Source organism: Cyphomyrmex costatus, unplaced genomic scaffold, assembly GCF_001594065.2.
Source record: "Cyphomyrmex costatus isolate MS0001 unplaced genomic scaffold, Ccosl1.0 scaffold193, whole genome shotgun sequence".
NCBI lineage: Eukaryota > Metazoa > Arthropoda > Insecta > Hymenoptera > Formicidae > Cyphomyrmex > Cyphomyrmex costatus.
The window spans coordinates 1,690,863-1,700,407 of record NW_017275965.1 but is presented as its reverse complement, the minus strand read 5'-3'; positions in this window follow the sequence as shown (position 1 = coordinate 1,700,407).

Sequence of the window (9,545 nt, the reverse complement as noted above, 5' to 3'; positions counted from 1 at the left end):
AATCCCTCGGTCGAACTTTTACGCGCTACATTTCAAGTAGCTTGGAGCTGAGGATCTATTCAATCGGACTAACGACCATTCGTAGAATAAGAGCCAACTATTGTATAATATGCGTTACTTTTAAATAGCGTGTCCCACTGCCCACTCATCTCGAAACGTCCTACTTTTCCGAGCTTGCGTTATTCGCGACACCTTAAAAATGAACAGTGTTTAATTAGACGTCTATACCTACGCGATATTTCCGCTTGGCTGATTCTTCGAACAGTTTATGATTGTCGGGAATTATCAAGCCGCGACGTTCGCAAGTCGACCGAATCCAAGACACCAAGAATATTACAACTAGGCATTCACGGAAGTGTCAGCATAAAGAAGCATCCTCGATCGCGTTACAATCGACGCGCATGCAGGAGTCATTTCGGCGTGAGACCTAGAAAGGAAGCGGTTCGCTGCGTGTCAGAAATTCTTTTTCTTCTCCCTGTACTCTCCTGAAGGTGCAACTTATGCACATGCCTAATGGACTCGCGTCCGGACATCTGTGCTACCGATCACTGTACGACTGAGTTCCACCTACGTCAGAGAAGACACTCCACAGCGTCACCGTCATCACTACTACACTTGCACTGTCAGAAATGACGCTGCGAGTGCAACTAAAAGGAGCAGTAACAACAATGACGACAATTCGTATCCACTTCAGGAAGAAATGGAAGAAGAAGAAAAAGTTTCGTTACAATTTAAATTATATTTAGAATATAATTATCAATCATAAAGACCCGTGTGAAGCTGGCCCCCCAATATTAAAAAAACGATTTATTTCTTCATGCATTCGTTTGCTCATCGTTTGCTCACGAATGCTCAGTTGAAATTTTCGTTTGCTCACCCTTAGTTCAAAAGATATACGAAAATTATGTTTTGGGGGGCCAGCTTCACACGGGTATCATAAAGATAGTATAATCGTCCAAAACTTTTTGTTTCAAATGCTGAGAAGTTACAAATTAAATTTTCTATATATAATCTGATAAGCTTCATTATGAAAAAAGTATTTTTCTAAAAGTTCTAGCCACAATTATAAATTCTTTAAAGTTCAAGTTTCAGATTCAACAACGTTCGGTCTATTCAAAATTTTGTACTATATTTTTATATATTGAAACAAGAGCTCAAATTATATTCTCCTATCTCTTTAGTTAAAAATTCAATTTGATTATTGATATTTGTTTAAAATGATATTCGTGACAATCAAAAGATATTGGTTTGTAACGAGATTAAATATCTCGCCAGAGGTGGAATAGATCATCTTTTTATTCGCGTCTCCACCGGAGGAGGAGTTCTGCCCGTTTCAGGAAGAGATCCGTGTAACCGGATCGACCTTTAACTTCTCTTGTTACAATAATGGAGGCTGTTCGAAGGGCCGAGTAATTGGAAATTACCGTGTCGTCGCGCATGGTGGGTCACGAGAGCGCTCTCGAGAGCGCGCCAACAAAAATGCGTCCACATTGGCGTCGGGAGCACTAATGTTTGTTCCTATGAATGCAGTTTAATTTTAATCTCGGTTCAATTAACTCTCTATCTTTTTCTAGTTCTAAAAATAGATAAGGATGAAGAGAGTAAGTTGAACCGAGGTTAAAGTTATGTACATAGAAATGGATATACAAGTGTCTTTCCGGCGATGGGTTTATCCGGATAATCGCAGGATCGCTGAGGATAATCCGGAATAATCCACTCCGCTCTTCAAGCACGTGAAAAAGGTGCAAAAGTCGAGAGAAAAGTCTTCGCTGATGTCGCAAAGAATCAGCTCAATTCAATCTTTTTGTGAATCAACTCCTGCATTCCCGCACCACTGCGGATGAGAGAAACAAACACGCACGGTTCTCGGCGCCGTCGGAGAACGGAGGCCGGCCGATTTTTCGCGTTTGGCGCAAACATTTTCGCTCTTTATGCCGGACGCGAGAGATAAGCGCGCTTGTAAAAGCGTCAATGTGTTAATGAACGCGCGAGGAGGCCTCACCTTCGAAGTTTTCATCACTTCCCGGAAATGTACCTGAGGTGTCGATCTGACAATGAATTCGATTGTCGCTCGTTATGGAATGCGTGGATTATCGCAAATACTTCGAAATAATTGAATCGACAAAATTCATTTATTTCGCAAATGGTGCTCGAATCACGTCAAATTTTTCAAATCTTTTTGTTTATCAATTAGTAACAAAAAACTATTTGATTTTAGTTTCAGTGAAGTATAAATATGAATTTTGTTACAACAGATACTTCATATTGTTATAGTTGATTATAGGTTTGATATTTTTAAAAATATGATTTTTTTACAAAAATTTATTACAATATAAAAATTAAAAAATTTTATCATTTTGCTTGAAAACTATAAGAAGTTCAATATTGAAACAGATAGGTCATTCTTTCTGTTACTTATTGTTCATTTTCAATTTATTTTTTCCCACTATTTAAGCCACTAGAATAAGATTATTAGACGTAATGTGTCCTGTTTCTGTGTCCCCGGAAAGTCTCCTGTTTTCTTTAAATGTCTCCGAATTTGTCATTTTTTAGCATAAGAATGGTTATTATAACTTATTTTAGTACAATTATGTTAACTATACCCGAAATTGCTTTAATATCTCGCAGGCTATCTCTGGAACAACCGGTTAGGCCGTTCGTCAAGAATGCCGAAAGTGCAGTTTTCTTCATAACGTCATGGAAAAGTGGAGCTGAGTTCAACGCCATGCATCGCGTGGGACTAATGGTAATTAGGTTGGACCTCTGGATGTACAGAAGACGTTGAGGAGAAAGTGCCGCTGTATTTGCGGATGCTCATGATCGAGAGGAACATCCACGCCTGTTTACAACGGAATTTGCCGTCGATGCTGCAAGACTGAACCAATGCTCTAAAGCCTTGTATCAAGTACACCGATGTGTGTACTTTGTGAATTCGATACCCGAATCATTAACGACTCTCGATAAAATATAAAACTATTATATAATGTATATATCTCTCTCCTCTCTCTTTCTCTTTCCGCTTATCCGTATATAAATTGAAATAAATTTTTCTTAATTGAGGAATTAACTTTATCCTTTATATTTTGCGTCGAATAAGGCTCTCATGATTATCGGGGCGAAAATCTATGCTGGCGTAAATGGCAGACGCGCGTCATTCGCGCGAGTTGAGGTGTGCTGAAAGGAAAGGAAAAAAGAACTGGTTCGAGCTGGTCGCCAAAGGTAGGTTTGAATCGGGAATAGACGAGTGGCTACCCATATCCTTGGCACGATCCGCGCCAGCGGTGGCGATCTCGCTTGGTGCTAATTGCCGGTACTAATTGCTTGTCACCGCACTCGTCGCGGTGCCGGGATACTCGCACGTATTCGCTTCTACGTACGACACCGAATACTCTTGGGGATACGAGGCACGTCGCATAAGCGACACGATGACTGTCGATTCCGACAAAGGACCGACAAAGAACATTCCGCGAAAGTTTGCACAGACGGTGTCTCATGGGTCTTTACGCGCGCGATACGCGAAACGTTCACGCGCGAGCGCGAAAGCGGAGGCCGTTGCCACTTTGTCGCTCTCTGCCGAGGTCCTCGGCGATTTATTTCTCCGGACACGAGACACTCGGATAATCACACGACTGAGATCCCACGGAGATCGCCTTCGTCTTCACGGAATCCCAATGTCGCGATATTGATTTAGGAGGAAATCGGCTTAAGCGATCTCTGGGAACTTATTGCGAAATGATCCTCGCGCAAATTTAACATTTTACCCTAACATTTTCATGCGTTCTCGGAAAAAGAATGTTGTAACTGACTGCGTTAAGCAGAATGTTTGTTTTACAAGAATATTTTTCACACTTTTCTTTGCACTAAAAAAGTGTGGCTGCATTAATTCAGATTGAAAATAGACAAATCAAAATTTTTTGGTCGATTCCATTATAATTTTATTTGAGATAATCAGAATTCTGATTGGTATGATTAGAATATTCTGCGGTTCGTTCATTTTCAATCAGAATTTTTTTCAGTGCACTGATTGGATACTTTTAGATCTATAAACAAATAGTCATCTATATTTATCTCAGCTAGGCTTGCCATTTACCTTTTTTTTCCTAGACACTTCTTTTTAGGACATTCGGGGATGTTCAGGGAAAATTTCTGAAGGTGTCCAGGATAATTATGAGCATCCAGGGTTTTAGGGAATCTTTTAAATTAATACAACAATTGTACTGTTAATTTTACTGACTTACACGCATTTTTAGTGTTCAAAATTTTTAGTAAGTTCTGGTTTGGAAAATTTTGACAACCCTAATCTCAAAGAAGAAAATGCCCAACAGTTGCCGAGCCTAATCATTTTACCGGGAGAAACCTCATCGGAGAGCTTTCACGACCATATTTAAAATATCCACGATCTATCTCACGTTGCTGACAAGTGCTGTGGACAAATTACATTTTGCTTGTCCCACCTGAGAAATGGCTTCGAGAGAGTAGTCGGATCGGTCTTTAAAATCTAAATTCTCGTTTTCCAATGTACATATATGTCCGAGAGGAGGCGAGAAGACCTACATTGATACGCACCGGTAATATTATTCATGAAGCTTTCACGGATGCCGGCAGGTATTAAAGCGAGGGGAAGACTTTAGCCGACGCAGATTCTATTTCGCGATGTTGGACGTCAGCGCTTGTCACTGTCATCAAGAGCACGCCGGAGAGGAGAGGCGCGAATAACGCAGTTTTGCACTCGAAAGTTCAGTCTAAAGGGAGTTCCATCTAATCCAGAGTTCTTCAACCGGAGTGTCACAAAGGAGATTTCAAAATGTAAAAATTTTCTAAATTAGTAAAAATAAGTGAGGTGAAAAATAAAAAATATTAAAAAATTTGTTCTTGAAAATTTCTAAAAGTTTCTAAAAATTATATTTTGGAAATTATCTAAATTGTATATTTTAATAATTGGATTTCACTCGTTTTTTGCAATGCAAAGTATAAAGAAAAACGGTTCAAATTGAGCAGTAATAATTTAGTATTTGTTAAATTACGCAGCCTGAAAAAAGACGTTATTACTATACTTTAGATAAATATTGCGAAGAATATTACTACGTCGACCCGCCATCAGAGATCTATCGATATTCGCAAAATTTCTCGCAAGTGCTGAGATACGCGTATATCTGTATATATAGAATCTCGATTTAATAACTTAAACAGGCGTCTACGATACGGGACGAAACGCCAAAAATTACGTGATATTCTTCGCAATCTTATTTTCACAGATTTTGATTTATCATTACTTTAACATTACATCGTTAAATTTTAATATGTCTTTCAACATATTATTAAGATCCAATAAGATGCTACAAAAGTTGTTAGATTGCTTGTCAATTTAACTAAAAGTGATATTACTGCGGTAGTTGTTCAGTGTTGCGTTGTAAGTCTGAAAAAATTTCGGTACGCGATTAAGGGGACTACATACGCAGTATATAAAATTCACACATAATTTTAATAAGCATTTGTGATCCAGCTTTGACCGTTATTAGTTTCTTTCTTCTTATTTGTTTATAAAAGTCAAACTTGTAAAAATAAAGTACAAAATAACGTGGTGGTAATGTCATAATTCAAATCAAATCTTGTCATCAAATAAGTTTAATAATCATTTGACTTGAATTAGCGCATTACCATCATGTTATTTCGTACTTTATTTTTACAAGTTTGACTTTTATATTTAATTTATTTTCTTTTGTATTGAAGAGGATCCGAATAAGGGTCGAAACATATACATTTTTATTGTTCATTATTGAATAAAATTTTTATTATATATATATTTCGTTTTCCTCATCTTAACCCGGGAAGTCATTTTTCACCCCAAAGGCGAAAAAATGTCAATTAGGGCTATTATTTTTGATATCTTTGAAATTCTAAGCTTTAAAAGAACAAATTTTAACAATTAACTCCAAACTTTCAAGTTTAACATGCTTCAAAACGTGTTTCGAAGATTTCGAAGCTTTGAGGCACCTTAAAAGTTCCTTCACCTTAAAAGTTCGAAATTAATTTCGAAAATTCGAATTTTTTCACATTAAAGCTTCTGATCTTTCAAGTTGTCAAAAGTAATAGCCTTAATTTAATGTCTCACGGATTGAAAAAGATCGCAAAACGCTAATCTAATCCGTAGAAGCGCGAGTGTCCGAAGATCGGCTTGTCTCGTTAATCGAACTCTCTCTCTCTCTCTCTCTCTCTTTCTTTTTCACGGCAGTGGACTACAGCGTTACGCGGTTAATTCTGCACAAATCCCCCGCATTTGCGCGCGTATACACGTTCACCTCGCGGTGTCCGAAAGGTCAAATCGCCACTTTCCAGCGGCCGATCGCGGCTGATCGATCGGATAACTCGGAAAAGCTGTGCCATTTGCAGAGGAAAAGAGAGACAGGACGTGACTCTGCGAGGTCGGCTCTATCGTGTGCCGTTCGAAATCAATTATCCCGGGGATGGTGTATCAAGCGCGGGTCGGCGCGCTTAATGATTTCTGTTTATAGGCCTACCTTCATCACGCGCGAGCGGCAGATGCGATAAATTCGTGCCGCGCGTCATTGTTGACTTTGATGGCTCGTTATTTGCGGCACTGTCCTCGGCACGATACGTTGACGTCTTCGCGCGCAATAAAATCGGTACGTCTCACTTTCGTATCGCATCAGCGCCGAGTTGCGTCGCGACGCAGCGAGACGGGACGGAACGGGAACGGAAAGCCGGCGCCGACGACCTCAAGAAGTCTTCCGGCACGGCTGCCTCGGGGGAAAAATCTTATCGGCGATTTACGAGCTTGACGCGCGACCGGCCGGCCGACCGGCGAGAAAGAGAGAGCTTCGGGCGCCTTCCGTTTCAAGCACGGAACACGTGGCTCCTTTTGAACGTCGACACTTTTATCGCACACGAGTAAAATTAGAATCTCAGAACGATAAGGCCCGGCGAAGTGCAGGCTTATACCGAGTGGTCAACGAGCGACAGCTATAAATAATCTGAATCATCCTCGCTGAAATGTTGGCACGAATTAAAGAATTTTGTTGAAAAAGAAACTTTTACTTTTTATATACGAGTGTCGTATATTATCTTTGTTAAGACGGAATATACCAAGTTCGGCAAAAGCACGAGCATTGAATTCGTGAATCCCAAGGCCCGAATGTTATTTGCACAACGTAGGGGACAGCGGTGATTGCGAGGAATGCAAATTGTTGACTACTGTTAAGGAAAAGCGGCACGGTTGTTTACACTAAGCGCGTAAATGCACTACGTGCGTGTGTTGCATGCACGTGCGGGTTCTCCACGATTTACGATCTTAGAATTAGACACAATAGAAACGACTCTCGCGTCTAATAATCGTGGCTTGACGCCGTATACGGGACGGGACTTGACGCTCGACACGCTTGTACCAATGCGAGCGTTGCTCGCAAATTCTGCATTGCGATTGCAAGTATGTGCCGTTTCCCAAGGAACACATAAAAGTCAAGAAATCTCTTTATTTTGATTTTCAACGTCAATAAATAGTCAAATTTTGTAACAAGAATCATCATTTTGACTTTTATGATGTCATCGAATAAAGTCGTTTTGACTTGCTCTTAATTTGTGTTTCTTGAATTTTAACTCTTTGTGAACAGGCAATCAGCCATCCCTTTTTACTTTGTAAATTGCTCGCTCCATTTATAATACTTTATTCGAATCAAAAATGAAAAATTCAAAATGATTGACTAATATATAGCGGATAGAATTTTTTTAATAATTTAATTAACATAAAACTCGATTTTAGGGTATCTTTTTATAAATTAACATCGAGTTTGCAGTTTTGCTTTACTTGAATTTCATTATTAGTACATAATTAGTATTGATTTTCAAACTAACTTTCTATGAATCCTGTGACACTAGATCTTTCTTCATGGAGGTTACTATTCTTTTAAAATTCAATGTTACAATTTTACACAAAAAGAACGATTTTATTAAAGGTACATACAGATCTGAAAATAAATTTATTCGACTATCAAAATAATTACGTAGGACAGTCAAATCGTTAGAATGTCAAAACATTGCCTTGAATTTTGCTGCATTAATCACATTGTTAGATACTTCTACGCAATTATTTTAATGATTCAATATAATTATTTTTAGATCTATATGTTTAGCTAAATTCAGCGATATCTAGAATCTCTTAATCTCTCGAGTTTTACGATAATCAGATTATTTTAATTATCAAGAGAGATTAGAAACAACTTTAATCGTTGCATTAATAATGCGGCATATACGTTGAGAATCGGCTTTAAATTCGTCAAGAAGAAAATCGGTCTGCCTTAGATATACACTCATGCCGTCCGTTTCGAGTGATTCCGCGTGCATTAAATCCTCTTCCTTCTCCCTCTCTCTGTCTTTATCTTTTTCAATTTCTCTTCCTTTCTTTTCTAGGTAGTCGCACAGCATGCATCGCGTTGGGGCAACTCGCACCCTGACCCGCGCGCTAATTAACGAATTATCATTCGACAACGGTGGCGGCGGCGGCGCGACTTTATTTGGTCGCGCCAGGTGTTACGAACAGCACGCTGGCGTTGATTTAGCAATTTCTAGGCGCCACGAATCGCCAAGTAATCGCTCGTCGCCCCCGGCAATTTCCATTATCGGCGTACCGAGAGGCTGAGAGTTCGCGAAGGCCGTCGTCACGGCGGATAAAGTGGAAAGAGACATGCAGCCTCCGTTGTCGTCGCCACCACCGTTGTCGTCGTCTCTCGTTTTCCTGCCAAATTCGACGCGACATGTATGAAAGCGTGGGAAATCACAATTGTATACCTTGTATTACTAACCGACTCAGCGAATATTGTGAGGAAAATTTCTTTGTCGATAATTAACGACAATTTTCTCACAGATTTAACAAATTACGTTAATATTTTTTCACCACGCAAAACTATTTGCAGTTTACGTTTTGCGCGAGATATTATTCTGATATTATTTACAAAAGCTTTAATGAAATGCGAATATAATTCAAGGTTCACAACAATTTTGTTTCCATTTCATGACGGAAGATCGGAGTTTGCTACACGCGGTTAATTTCTGAATTTCTTGAATATGCAGACGCGTGGGCATCTCAAGGTGAAGCCGCGCGGTTTTGAGCGCGATTATATCACGTTTCATTCAATTGCAAAACGCGCGATTATAGCGAGCGCACTGTGATTATCTATTAAAATGGCAGTATCTCGCTGTATCGACCGATTACGTAGTCTCTCGGTGACACAATCGCATTAATGTACAGCTGCGGCTTCTCCGTTCGTCTCATGATTATTGCCGATGTTATTTCGGCAAATAGACCGCGAGTTGAAACGAAGCGATTGTTGCATTGCCTCGCAGTGAGAAGGAAAGAGATTCATGGGGCGTGAAAACGTATACAGTTGGAAAATTTATGTTAAATTTAACACACTTGTCTCAAACGATCCACCTAATTTTTGTATTAATTCAACAGAAAATAAATATGTTAATAATTAACATAAGTGTTAAAAAATTTATGCAAAAATGTAACAGTGTTATAATTTGTAAGC